Consider the following 10,000-nt stretch of genomic DNA (forward strand, 5'->3'; position numbering starts at 1 on the left):
CTTACGTTAGTCCTTATGCGTTGCGAAGCTCAAAAAAAATATTTTCGACATTATAATAGAACAAACAAAGAAAATAGAAAAATTTTCCAAAAAAATAAAAAGTCGAAATTCGAAAAAAGAAGAAAAGTGGTCCTTTTCTAGGAGTTTTTTATTCCCAAAAAATGGGTTGATGTCCCCGTAACCCCTAAAAAAAGGGGGTCGAAATAACATTTTTTCATCATGCTTCAAATGGGCTGAAAAATTTTTTACGGGGTCTCTGGACCAAACAAAAACGATCTGTCGAGTCAGAATTCCGAAAATCGAAAATTCCCGAAATTTCTGTACTTAAAAGGCGGGGCGCCCACTATCGACAAAAGTGTGCCAAAACCCACAAACGTTGTGTTACGCGCGCTAAGATAAACACAAGCCTGATTGCTGAAAATGTATTCTATTTGAATAAGGTAAGTATCAACATCAAGGAAGCAATTCCTTTATTATAAACTCATACTCTGACATTGCGCTAATATTGCTCGTGAATTGTTATTTAGTTTAAAAATATAATTTATATTACTTTTATTTTATTTTAATTCTATATAATAACTATTTTATATTTTTATTAAAAAAATTCTTGTTTAGTTTCTAAGCAACCACAGTTACGTTTATATGTTTAATTCTATTGTATTCTATATTTATCGATAATTTAATAAATGTTTTAATAGACTATTCTGGTTTTCCACGCTCTCTTCAAAAATGTGAGTTCTTTTAATTCTTCCACTTAATTATTCATTTTAAAGTAAAACAACTAGTTATACATATTATTATATTATAATGTATGTGTATTATATACTATTATTTTATAACATAAACATAGTTGAGTTATTAAATTAAACGTCAAATATTTTATTACCTAAAATTAAGTTAATCGTAAAATCTGATGTAGTATGAGATATTCTTTAGAAACTAACTATAAATATTCTTGAAGTAAAACAAAACCATCTATAAATAGAACAATGAGAAATAGTAAAACAAACTAAACACAACATGTTTATTTTAACATTATTTTTTATTTAGTTTAATCACTTAATAAACTTTACTTCTAATCATAGTATTTAATATAGAATATAGTTAACAATCTTTTAAACAAAGTCTTAAATAAAGTTACAGGGAGTAATTGTAATTAAAACACCAAAAAAAAAGGTTTTAATAAAAAAAATACTTACATCAAGTTGAAATTTTATAAGGAATAATTTTAAAATATCAAATTGATTGTAAATCAAGTGCAAATAGGTTTTTTAAACAAACCGAAGGGTTTATAAAGGCTTGTAAACGCTTTCAAACGCCTACGACCATACCACACTGAGCACACCCCATCTCGTCCGATCTGGGAAGTTAAGCAGTGTCGGGCGTGGTTAGTACTTAGATGGGTGACCGCTTGGGAATACCACGTGCCGTAGGCCTTTGCTTTTTGAATTCATCTTTTTTGTACTATTTTTCTTTCTGACCTATTTATACTTATTACTCGTTTATTTACATTTCTTTAACGCTTAAAAGAAAAGTAAATTCTAGTTATTAGCAAATAAAAACGTAAGCCAATCAGATAACGTTATTTGCTGTTTAAACCAATTAGAGCGCTAAAAAAGTGGTTTGACCAGTTTGAGATATCGAAAAAATAATGGCACCATCTTGTAGAGTACAATTTTCTGAGTTAAAATTAATACAATTAGTCTTTTATACTAAAACTTAAAAGTTTTTTTGTCCAAAAACAAATAAAAGCGTGGCTACTTGAAAAATCAAACGAAAATAAATTTTGCACTTTTGTATTGTGAGTCATAATAAGTTATTTACTGTTACCAACAGATACTAGCAAAAGCTTTTTAAAGTTTTGTATTAACTTAATGTATTTGTAATTACTTTTACTTAATAGAAACTATTGAATTACGTTTACTTAGTTTACTTTTGTATGTGTATTAAATATATAGCAATTTTGTTTGAACTTAAATAAGGACTATTAAACTATTAAAAGAAAACTATCAAAGTTTACTAACTCAAAAGCTAAATCTTAGTTATATTGTTATAAACATTTATGTTGTAATTTACTAATAACTAAATGAGTTTATTTCAAACAAAAAGAATTAAATAATGTTATGTTATGTCAAGCCTACTATATGAGGTATATAGGTATATAAGGTATACAAGCTTATGTTTGAAAGTTATAATAATTAAAATAAAAATAAATATTTAGTTGGTAAAATTTGTATGTTTTAATATGCTTTGAAATTAGAGTTAGTATAGATGTTTTTTTTTAAATATAATAAATATAAGTATTTAGTTACTAATAATAAACTAAAATACCAATTTTGTAGTTAATACAAAAAAAAAAACTTATCTTACTTAAAGTTCACTGTAATTGAAACATTATACAAAAGCTTTATAATTATAAGCTTTGAATAATTCTATTTGAATAAATAATAGATTCATAACTATATTCATGTTTGCATATTTAAATTATAAAAAGTTAGTGTTTTGTGTATTGACTTTATGATTATTTTATTTTAGTAACTGTTAGTTTTATACTTTAATAAAAGAAATATGGTTAACAAGTAAGTTAAAAATGAAAGAAGCATAAAAAAACACACTAATTAACTGCTTATTCAATAGTTTGATTATTTAATTATTTTTCTGTTATATAGTTTAATCGTATTGTATAAAAAATACAGAGGTTTAAAGTAAGTTTGAATAAAAATAAAACAAAACATATAAAATAAGCATTAGTTAAAATACATAGTTTTTTTTTCTAAGAAAATTTAATTCTTTAATAATAAGTAGTAATTTAAATAAAAAATAATACAAATAAAGTTATACAATATATATACAATAGTTTGTCAAACTAGGCAAACACTACTAGGCAAAAAACAAACTAGGCAAAAAACCTACAAAGTAGGCCACCACTACAATCCAATGTTCCAACTGGAAATTCAATGAGATCGTTACTGTACTTGTGATGAACGTTGATAATCCCCAAGATTGTAAGTCGAAGGCCTTACCCAACCTAACCAGCGCACTGGTTTTCTTACAACTGAATTAATCAACATTTATTATTGAATATAATCATTATTGATAGATAGAGGAATGTTGACAATCAACAACAGATTGTAGGTCAAAGGCATTACTCGACCCAAGTACCCACAACCTAGATTGAACAACATTTATTAGATAGATTTGTTTATTGATAGATAGAGGAATATTGTCAATCCACAACAGATTGTAAGTCAAAGGCATTACTCGACCCAAGTACCCACAACCTAGATTGAACAACATTTGTTAGATAGATTAGTTAGATAGATAAATAGTACAGTATAATCTCAAAGAATTTGAAGCCCGAACATTGAACGATAGTGGTGTTTCGTGACGACTAGCGGGATTCGATCTTACAACCTTCTGCTTATGAGTCAGCTGATAAGACCACTGACCCACCGCGCCACGACAAAGATAAAGAAATATTTTGCTATATAAATAGGTTGATTTTTATAATTTTGTTATACAGTGTCAATTACAGTGAACTTCAAGTAAGATATACAACAGTATATATATTTCCGAGTCTGACTTTGAGTACTTTTTATATATTATTAACAAGATTTTTTAGGAGTAATATCTGTTTAGTTCTTTAATATATCTTTAAAATAATAATATTTTTTAAGGTGTTTAAAACTTTTAGAAGCTGTATGTAATGTCTTTTAGTTTAATAGTTCTTTTAAATTAGTAAAAAAAATAAACATGGTTGAGTTATCAAATTAAACAAAATAGAACGTCAAGTATTTAATTACTAAAATTAATTTAATTAAAAAAAAAATCTCAGGTAATCTAAAATGTCAGGAATTATTTAAAAATAAATATAAATTTAAAACTTATTATATTGAAAAGATTGATGAATAATACTCTTGAATGTATGCAATGTTTGTATTTGTAATGCAATAACATAAATGGATAGATCAATGACAAATTGTAAACATATTGTATTATTTTATTTTACGATTTTATTTTATTTATTTAATAATTCAATAAACTTTACTTCTACTTTTCCTGGTCTTAGGTAATTTATAGATAACAATTGTTTAAACAAACACTTTTGTACAGTTACAATACAGTTTTAGTACAGTTTGGGAGTAACTGTTGATTAAAAAAACAAAAAAAAAGTTAATTCAGGTTAAAATTTTATAAGGAATAATTTTAAAATATCAAATTGATTGTAAATCAAGTGCAAATAGGTTTTTTAAATAAACCGAAGGGTTTATAAAGGCTTGTAAACGCCTTCAAACGCCTACGACCATACCACACTGAGTACACCCCATCTCGTCCGATCTGGGAAGTTAAGCAGTGTCGGGCGTGGTTAGTACTTAGATGGGTGACCGCTTGGGAATACCACGTGCCGTAGGCTTTTGCTTTTTGAATTCATCTTTTTTGTACTATTTTTCTTTCTGACCTATTTATACTTATTACTCGTTTATTTACATTTCTTTAACGCTTAAAAGAAAAGTAAATTCTAGTTATTAGCAAATAAAAACGTAAGCCAATCAGATAACGTTATTTGCTGTTTAAACCAATTAGAGCGCTAAAAAAGTGGTTTGACCAGTTTGAGATATCGAAAAAATAATGGCACCATCTTGTAGAGTACAATTTTCTGAGTTAAAATTAATACAATTAGTCTTTTATACTAAAACTTTAAAGTCTTTTTGTCCAAAAACAAATAAAAGCGTGGCTACTTGAAAAATCAAACGAAAATAAATTTTGCACTTTTGTATTGTGAGTCATAATAAGTTATTTACTGTTACCAACAGATACTAGCAAAAGCTTTTTAAAGTTTTGTATTAACTTAATGTATTTGTAATTAGTTTAAATTAATAGAGTTTATTTGGTTTACTTTATTATGTGTATTGAATGTGCTAGTATCTAAAAATAAATACAACTAAAACAAAACAAACAAGGAGAGTACTTGAATAGAACCAACACAATTTACAGACCAGTTGTGTACTAAATTTAAAGAAATTCTGAATAGTGAATATGCAATTATTATTATAAGTTCAAAGTTCACTTTAATTTAAATTAATGTATTTTGTAAATTGGTTTTATTTAATACGATAGTAGTGAATTACTTTATTTAATTTACTTTAGTATGTGTTGTATAACTTTATTTAAACCAGAAGCAAAACGGGATTATACTTTCAATAAACTACACAATTTACAGACCAGTTGTGTACTAAATAAAAAGCTATTGTGAATAGTGAATATGCAATTATTATTATAAGTTTATAAGTTCACAGTTTACAAAAGCTTTAGAATTTAGTTATTATTTTGTTCATATTTGCATATCTAATTTATGAAAAGTTAGTGTTATGTGTATTGGCTTTTTAATTTCTTTATTTGTAGAACTGTTAGTTTTATATTCTAAAGAAACATTTTTAAATAAATATGTTTAACAAGTAACTTAAAAATGGAAGAAATATATTGTATATATTGAACTATTTATATTTATTCTAGCTATTTGCTTAGTGTATTTATTAATGTGATTATTTTATTTTGTTGTTTGTCTTATAGTTTAATCGTATTGTGTTGAAATATATATAACAAATACAGAGGTTTAAAGTAAGTTTAAATGAAAATAAAATAAGACATATAGTTGAAATATAAGTTTAAAAAAATAGTTTTTTTTTTTATTTCTTTGTTTGTTTGATTGTTTGTTTATTATATAATCGCGACGTGTCATTTTATTACTTTTAAGCATACTAAATATAATAATAGGTATAGTTATAGGAAAAATTCAATTAGTTTCTAATGTAATAAAAAAGTTTATTTCCACAAATAAATAAATACCTGAAAAATCAAATGAAAAATAAATTTCGCACTTGTATTGTGAGTCATAATAGGTTATTTACTGTTACCAACAGATACTAGCGAAGGCTTTTTAAAGTTCTATGTTAATTCAATGTATTTGTACTTAGTTTTATTAAAATGACAGTATTGATGGTTACGTTTATTAAGTATGTTTATTTAACGTTATGTAACTCAAGTAAAACCAGAAGCAAATAAGGAGACTACTTTCAATAAACTACACAATTTACATACCAATTGTATACTAAACTTAAAGCTATTCTATTTTATTCTTGATAGTTATTTTAAAGTTATTAAATTATACAAATGTATTTTGTAAAGTAGTTTTATAAAGTTACTATAGTTTATCTAACTTACTATAGTATGTGTTATATAACTTTAATTAAACCAGAAGCAAAAAGGGAGACTACTTTAAATAAACTACACCATTTATTGTTATATATAACTCTAATAAAACCAGAAGCAAAAAGGGAGACTACTTTAAATGAACTACACAAATTAAAAATATATTATTATTTATAAATCAATCGTGTTGTGTTTCAAAATACATTTTTCAAATATTGTTTTACAAGTATTTATCAGTTATTTAGTTTTCTTTTTATAGTTTAGCCGTATTGTTTTATTTATTTGTTATTATTTTTATTTAATTGTTTGCTTATTATATTTATCGCCATGTGCTTAAAAAATAAAACAACTATAAAGGTTAAAAAAGTAAGTTTAAATAAAAATAAAATGAAACATATAAAATAAGTTTATGATTTTTTTATTATTATTATTATTTAATTGTTTGCTTGTTATATTTATCGCGATGTGCTTAAAAGAATAGAACAAATACAAAGGTTTAAATTGTAAGTTTTAAATAAAATAAAATGAAACATACAAAATAAGCTTATGATTTATTATTATTTTTATTATTATTTTTATTTCATTGTTTGTTTATTATATCTATCGCGATGTGCTTAAAAAATAAAACAACTATAAAGGTTTAAAAAGTAAGTTTAAATAAAGATAAAATGTAACATATAAAATAAGCTTATGTTTGATTTTTTTAATTTATTTTCATTTAATTGTTTGTTTATTATATTTATCGCAATCTGCTTAAAAAAATAAAACGAGTATTAAGGTTTGAAAAGTAAGTTTAAATAAAAATAAAATAAAACATATAAAATAAGCTTATGTTTTTTTTTTTTTTTTTTTTATTATTATTATTTTTATTCAATTTTTTGTTTATTATATTTATCGCAATGTGCTTAAAACGATAAAACAAATATAAAGATTTAAAAAGTACGCTTAAATAAAAAATAATACAAATAAAGTTTATTTATAATAAATATATATATTTAAAACATTAAAAAAAGTAGTTTATACATATTTTTTTTTATTTATTTCTTTTAAACATATTAAATAAAGTATAAAAAAGTATTAAAACATTTAAACGTAGCATAAATAAGCTTAAAACATTAAAATAATTGAAAAGAAACAAAGAAATTGAAAAAAATCGGAAAAAATCGGCAAAAAAAGTTCAACAGCAACATTTGAGCATCATACACGTATGCATTACTTTACACTAGTGAGAGAGACGTGTTTGTGCGTTCGGTCGACTTGACGAGAAAGCGGGCTTAAAGCATTACTGTTTAGCACCCGAGGCGCGGCTATTGCAGCGGCGGCGAACGTGCTATGTAAACGCATTGGAGCAGCGTATGAAAAACTACAAGCGTCCAGCGGCGGTAGGCTTATAGCTTTGCGAAGTCGTCGAGACGAGTAGCCGACGCAGGCAGGCACGGCTCGAGGCGGGTAACTGCAGCAGACAGATGGCGTGTTGCTGCTGACGAGTTAACCGGCAGAAGGCAAACGGTTGGTCGGGAGAAAGAACAGTCAGTTGTAAAGCTGCATGCTGCAGTCGACGCGGGCTGGCGCTTTAAACAGCAAAAGGCCGGCGCCGACTTTCAGTAACGTTCGCAAGGCTTTTAAGCCGAGTGATAGAAAAGGTCTGTATTTATACAGTAAAAACGCTCAGTCGAGCAACGGGTTTAAACGCCCTCGGATAGTTATCTGGTTGATCCTGCCAGTAGTCATATGCTTGTCTCAAAGATTAAGCCATGCAAGTGTAAGTACGAGCTCACGTACAGTGAAACTGCGAATGGCTCATTAAATCAGTTATGGTTCATTTGATTGTACGCTTTTACATGGATAACTGTGGCAATTCTAGAGCTAATACATGCGTAAAGCGCCGAACTGACGTGAGGCGCGCATTTATCAGACCAAAACTAACCGGCTTTCGGGTCGTTACAATGGTGACTCTGGATAAGCTTGCGGATCGCACGGCCTAGTGCTGGCGACATCTCATTAAAGCAACTGCCCTATCAACTATCGTCGGTACGGTATCGGCCTACCGAGGTTGTAACGGGTGACGGAGAATCAGGGTTCGATTCCGGAGAGGGAGCCTGAGAAACGGCTACCACATCCAAGGAAGGCAGCAGGCGCGCAAATTACCCATTCCCGGCTCGGGGAGGTAGTGACGAAAAATAACAATGCAGACCTCGTACGAGGTCCTGCAATTGGAATGAGTACACTTTAAACTTTTTAACGAGTATCCATTGGAGGGCAAGTCTGGTGCCAGCAGCCGCGGTAATTCCAGCTCCAAAAGTGTATATTTAAGTTGTTGCGGTTGAAAAGCTCGTAGTTGGATATAGGGACGGCGAGGTTGGTCGGTCGAAAGGCTAGCACTGGCCTCGTTGTTCTTGTTGGTCGGTGCCTTCGCGGTGCTCTTAACTGAGTGTTGCGGTGGTCCGGCAAGTTTACCTTGAAAAAATTAGAGTGTTCAAAGCAGGCTTTACGCTTGTATAATGTTGCATGGAATAATGGAATAGGACCTCGGTTCTATTTTGTTGGTTTTCGGAGCACGAGGTAATGATTAATAGGAACGGACGGGGGCATCCGTACTGTGCCGTTAGAGGTGAAATTCTTGGATCGGCGCAAGACGAACGACTGCGAAAGCATTTGCCAAGAATGTTTTCTTTAATCAAGAGCGAAAGTCAGAGGTTCGAAGACGATCAGATACCGTCCTAGTTCTGACCTTAAACGATGCCGACTAGCGATCGGGCAGTGTCGAACTTAAGAACTGTCCGGCAGCTTCCGGGAAACCAAAGTCTTTGGGTTCCGGGGGAAGTATGGTTGCAAAGCTGAAACTTAAAGGAATTGACGGAAGGGCACCACCAGGAGTGGAGCCTGCGGCTTAATTTGACTCAACACGGGAAATCTCACCCGGCCCGGACACAGCGAGGATTGACAGATTGAGAGCTCTTTCTTGATTCTGTGGGTGGTGGTGCATGGCCGTTCTTAGTTGGTGGAGCGATTTGTCTGGTTAATTCCGATAACGAACGAGACTCTTACTTGCTAAATAGCTGCTCGACCCATTGGGTCGGAGACAACTTCTTAGAGGGACTAGTGGCGTTTAGCCACACGAGATTGAGCAATAACAGGTCTGTGATGCCCTTAGATGTTCGGGGCCGCACGCGCGCTACACTGACCGGATCATCGTGTGTTCCCTAGGCCGAAAGGTCCGGGTAATCCGTTGAACCCCGGTCGTGCTAGGGATAGGGACTTGCAATTGTTTCCCTTGAACGAGGAATTCCCAGTAAGCGCGAGTCATTAGCTTGCGTTGATTACGTCCCTGCCCTTTGTACACACCGCCCGTCGCTACTACCGATTGAATGGTTTAGTGAGGTCCTCCGATTGAGCCTGGTACGTGCGGCAACGCACTCGCCGGTGTTCGAAAAGACGATCGAACTTGATCATTTAGAGGAAGTAAAAGTCGTAACAAGGTTTCCGTAGGTGAACCTGCGGAAGGATCATTAACGAATCGAAATTTGATTTCAAGCGACGTCTCTTCTTCGAAGGGACCGAGCCCTGTAACTGTTATAGTTCGGTCGCGTTGCTTCCTGACAGCGGGAGTAATAATTCAGCACGCAAGTGCTGGCGCGGCCGCTTCTTTTTGAACACGATTTTTTGGTTGCATTGAGATTGATTAACACGAGAGATCTCTTAGCGGTGGATCACTCGGCTCGAGCGTCGATGAAGGACGGAGCTAGCTCCGAGAAGTAATGTGAATTGCAGGACACATTGAGCATCGATA

General features: G+C 30.8%; 4 non-coding genes across 4 annotated transcripts in view; all 4 read left to right on the top strand.

The window, feature by feature from the left end:
* Window positions 1-1,317: 1,317 nt before the first annotated feature.
* LOC145845917 (5S ribosomal RNA) lies at window positions 1,318-1,436 on the top strand. Its single transcript, XR_014370587.1, has one exon. It is a non-coding gene; the product is annotated as a 5S ribosomal RNA (ribosomal RNA).
* A 2,859-nt stretch (window positions 1,437-4,295) lies between these two features.
* Window positions 4,296-4,414, top strand: LOC145845900 (5S ribosomal RNA). Its single transcript, XR_014370570.1, has one exon. It is a non-coding gene; the product is annotated as a 5S ribosomal RNA (ribosomal RNA).
* A 3,500-nt stretch (window positions 4,415-7,914) lies between these two features.
* LOC145845929 (small subunit ribosomal RNA) lies at window positions 7,915-9,722 on the top strand. Its single transcript, XR_014370599.1, has one exon. It is a non-coding gene; the product is annotated as a small subunit ribosomal RNA (ribosomal RNA).
* A 182-nt stretch (window positions 9,723-9,904) lies between these two features.
* LOC145845908 (5.8S ribosomal RNA) overlaps window positions 9,905-10,000 on the top strand; it is a 153-nt gene continuing 57 nt past the window's right edge. Inside the window, exon 1 of the ribosomal RNA XR_014370578.1 lies at window positions 9,905-10,000. This exon is cut by the window's right edge and continues 57 nt beyond it. This is a non-coding gene — a ribosomal RNA (5.8S ribosomal RNA).

The sequence above is a fragment of the Thalia democratica genome, unplaced genomic scaffold (genome assembly GCF_965202585.1).
Source record: "Thalia democratica unplaced genomic scaffold, ktThaDemo2.hap1.1 HAP1_SCAFFOLD_203, whole genome shotgun sequence".
Taxonomy (NCBI): domain Eukaryota; kingdom Metazoa; phylum Chordata; class Thaliacea; order Salpida; family Salpidae; genus Thalia; species Thalia democratica.